Consider the following 4,931-nt stretch of genomic DNA (forward strand, 5'->3'; position numbering starts at 1 on the left):
AAATAGTTACATCCAAACGTCACCTTTATGTAACCTACATTGGGATGAGTGATGGAATGAAAATCCTAATTGCGACAGCAATGCGGCAACGACAGTAACGCAATTTATCAAGGAAATTGACAGTGACATCGCCTGTTTCCCGCCGCTGCGGACGTTTTCGGAATGTAACCTGTTAGACTAATATAATTATTTATTTTTCCCCTCACTAAAACACAGCTCACTACAGCTCGGAAAGCCGTCTTTTATCCTTTAAAACAAGCGGGGAAAAACGCATTTTATCCACTAGTGGGGAAAGTAATTTGACCTTGGATGGAGCGTGTTTAAGTAGCTTTTGACAGATAACAAAACGTAAAACGCTCATAATAATGGTTCGTTCGATATTAATTATCATTAAATAAATGGTTTGAGAATTTAATAAAAAATACCAAATTTAGCTTTATTTAATGATTTTAGGTCATAAACCTTAAATTCCATAAGAAACATTTGTTTTTTTTAATGATGTTGAATGTAATTCTGAACGCACAAGTTGAGTCGATGCAATTTCAAAACGCATAGTCAGAAATGTCAACATTGTCAACAAAATTTTTCTCGCCGACTCCGATACGTAAAAATACACAACTTCCAGTTTTCTGTTATAATATCGTATTGCCGTAAAAAAATTAGTGATTCCAGTGATGACGATGATCTAACGCCTGTGGATGTTGCACTTTCCTCGCTATAGTGAGGGGAAAAGTTTTGTGTTACTCACGGGTGCAAATGTATTTTACTTCTCGTGTGTTGAAACCACTCGCTACGCTCAGGATTCTATTTTAGGACCACTCGCTTCGCTCGTGGTTCAACTATACCTATAGAATCCTTTCGCTTGCTCGTCTTTCAATTCCACACTCGCGGGTAAAATACAACTTTGCACCCTTGTATAACATATTATCTTTATTGCACAATACATGATAGTAAAATGACGGACTTTATGCCAAGGCATTCTCCACCAGTCAACCAATGGGCTAAACCAGAAAGATTAAGATCTTCTAGGGTATCTTAAAGTACCTTACTTAGGGTAAGTAAGAGATAGGAGGTAGGGGTAGGGAAAAAAAAAGAAAGGGGTAGAGTAGGGTATCTAAATGAAATTGTAACCAATATAGATGAATGGCTCCGCTATTTGTCCCTCTTGCAGTGGAAATTACGGGGTGCTGGTGTACGGAGGCCAAGGCCTTTTTCGGGGAAGTGGGGAGACGCATGCGGGGGAGCGTCATGGGCACCTTTGCATCGGGGGGGTCGCGGGACGATTTTCGGGACGGATGAAGTTTGACTTATTATTATTAGTGTTAGTTTCTAGGATAGTATAGTTTAGAGTAAGAGTAATTTGTTATTGTGATGTATAATTGTATAGGTATATTTGATTTCATGTAATGTAATTTAGTATAATTTTTAGAGTATGAAAGATATAGATGAATAATAAAAGGTGTTAATAATAAACGTGCTACTACAAGCCAATTAACTATTAGTCATTTGTCTTAATCTGTCATTTATACTTTTACATTTGTTAGAAAGGGATAAAACATAAATTAACTAATTGAAGCTTGTAAAGTTATAAAACTTTCATAAGAGAAAGTAAAGAAAGGGAAGAAAGTTATTAATAAGAATAAGGGGGTAAGAAATTTCAGCCACTAACAAACTACGCTCATGAAGGATAATGAAAAGTAGTTGCTTACAAACTTGACGCTTAACCTAGCTAGTTTTAAGGGTTCCGTACCCAAAGGGTAAAAACGGGACCCTATTACTAAGACTCCGCTGTCTGTCTGTCCGTCCATCACCAAGCTGTATCTCATGAATCGTCAATTATAAAATTAAAAGGTGTACAACCTTAACCAACCCTGAGGACGTGCGTTGGTTAGGTATAATAATATGGTCATACACATGTTTTAACAAAGTCGTTCGCGTCTTTCCTGTAGACATCGCAAATTTAAGGGAACCTAAAGCAAATTTTTACGCGGTACCTTTCCAGGCGGGATAATTTTTTTCAGTATACTTGAGACTCAAATAAGAAAAACGGGATATCTATGTAACAGAGTCGTTAACGAAATTAAACTATCGTGTGACATATTTCAAAATATTTAGATCAGTACGGTTTCACTCGCTATTATTTTTAGTCGCTTTTGGCGACATATTTCGGATTCTTCGGGAATCCTTCCTCAGACACGAGTGTCCGCGGCGGCTGTGCGTCGTGGTGTGAGTCGTTAACTTTGATTGTTTGTTCACAGAAGTGACCTTTTTTTTAAATGTATTTGACCCGTTTATTAAAACGTGACAATTTTAGTAACAGTAAATACATATTGTTTAGTTTACAGCTTAGTAAACCCGTCAATAAACTAAGTTGGCCGTATCGTTGGTTAAGTTAGGAGACCTGTATCGTAACTTGGCTCCGTTAAGCCACATCTGCTACAGACTAGGCAGCTGACACAATCGTTGTTAAAACAGTATTCTATCTTTTCCTAATGAAAACAAAGTCGCTTTCCGCTGTCTGTATGTCTGTCCTTATGTATGCTTAGATCTTTAAAACTACGCAACGGATTTTGATGCGGTTTATTTTAACAGATAGAATGATTCAAGAGGAAGGTTTATATGTATAATTTCTAAAGGTTTTCTGTAGTTGTTGAACTGCCCATGCGAAGCCGGAGCGGGTCGCTGGCTACTTGAATGTTTATGTCAATTTTCATGTTTTTTTCAGAATGTCTAATAAAGGAGAGAGTAACTGCGATTTGTATGGGAATGGCTTTATTTATAATTATTATTAATGTTAATAATATTGTCTTCGGTTACCGCGATAGTTACTCATGAAATAAAACTATGAAAACGGATTATATCGCGTATACGTGGTCAACGGGTGACGGGTGACACCCGTCACCCGTTGACCACGAACGCTGTAAAGAGTTCGAAACGTCGGGATGTATTATAAATTCAATATACGCGATATAATCCATTTTCATAGTTTTATTTTATTATTAATGTTCTCAAAATAATATTTTTACTGCGTTATATCCGGGTGTAAATTATAAACTAGCCAATACGTACTCGAAGCTGGGAGCTGGTATTATACGGTTAGTTCTCGCACCGGCTTGAGCCAAATTCCAACTTAAATTGTGACATCAGAATGATATCTAAATGATGTCAGTCACCCGCGCGTCATGCTTCTTGCATACGGACAAGTACGAGAGAAATGCACGCGAGACTGACATCATTTGGATATCATTTTGATGTCACAATGTAAGTTCGAATTGGCTTCTTGCGCTGTGTAAAGACATTGAGGAAATTTGTCGACTTCCTTCCTAATCACTGTAGTTTGCGCTTTACGCAGCGTACTACGTAGGTGAACAACGCGCGAACGCGAAGCGAAGCGATGCGGCGCGGGGTGAATCAATCCTTTGATACCTATAGAAGTGCTCTACGTGGGCGATCTCGTTGCGAACGCGAACGCCGTGACTTCGCGAGTTGCTCGCTTACGTAAGACGCAGCGTGTTTATTTTGTTGGTAATTTAATTGAGTTGACTCAAAGTTGCATTAAAGGTGCCGTTCGGATTCAGACTGCATCGGCATTACTGCTGCAACAATGCGGCGCGACATTGCTTCCGACTGCGTTGCTGCCGCAAATGTCAAAATCCGGTCACAGCTTCTAAAAATGCGTAATTTTATTTTTTTCGAAATCTTTTTTTTTTGTTAAAAATAACATTTCAATAACAATTATAACCCCGATTCCGGGCATGCACGGCCGTCCGCTCAGTGCTCAGCGAGCTGCGTTCGGAGAAGGACCTGAACCCACTGCATCTTAACTTTCAAGTACAGAAAACACAATGTGACCACAATCGGTCCTCTCATCATTTATCTGTCGAAACAGCAGGACACTGGTGCAGTGAGGCGTGCGAATTGTTCAGGGACTGGTCGGCAGCTGAGGGAGAGGGGTAACGACCCCTGTTCTAGGTCTTGGCTGGTCCAACAGGTCTCCATCGCTATACAGCGCTGCAACGCTGAGAATGTGATGGGGGCTTTAAGACCAGGCATGACACGGAACGGATTTTAAGTTAGGAAGTTTTAAGTACCTAAGTAAATACCTATGTGTATTATTAGGTTCTTGGTTGTAATAATAATGTACAATTTTAAAATGTAAGGATTTTTGTTAGTTTTTAAATTACATTTTATCTATCCTTATCTTATACCCACGTCCCATGACTCCCACGCCTACAAAATAACGCTTCTTATAGCCATGAAACTTTAACGATCTTTTAAGTGCTGTAATAAAAATAATAAAAATGGTCAAGAACGAATCCGAAGTCCTTTTAAGAGTTCTGTGACGTCCGCATTGGAAAATGAAGTTAATAAAGCCTGAAACGGTTTTATAATTTTCAGGCGGTTGAAATCAATGTCGAATGGAGGCCAATTCAAAATCAATTGTTGTCAATTATTGAACGATGATTACTAACGTATAGAACTGACACACAGAACCAGTATTTTGCGCCATGAGTTGATGCTGTTTTGACATCAAACCATAGAAGTGGAGCGTGAATCTCGCGACCTAAACGCGTAAGCGCCACTAATTTTACGGCGCTTACACGACGCGTGGTACAGGTTGTGATTGCAACAATTTCATTGTTTGGTATGGCTTATCTATAGTAATAATAACGCAATGCCAATTTATAATTACATACAAGATATATACAGTGGTACTACGTAAACGAAATTAATAACTAGCTTAAATCTAAAATAGGCCCTTGAGGCATTGTACCAAGGATGCTGGCGGCATTTCCCCGCTGTATCGCAATGCTGATACGTTGTGCGAGAAAGCCGCCAGCTCTTCGGTCACCAGTTACGTCAACCAGACGCTTCGCGATTTCTGCAAACAACTTATGCGCGCTGGGACCCCATGGACCTAAAGTTTCTAA

Source organism: Cydia strobilella, chromosome 6, assembly GCF_947568885.1.
Source record: "Cydia strobilella chromosome 6, ilCydStro3.1, whole genome shotgun sequence".
Taxonomy (NCBI): Eukaryota; Metazoa; Arthropoda; class Insecta; order Lepidoptera; family Tortricidae; genus Cydia; species Cydia strobilella.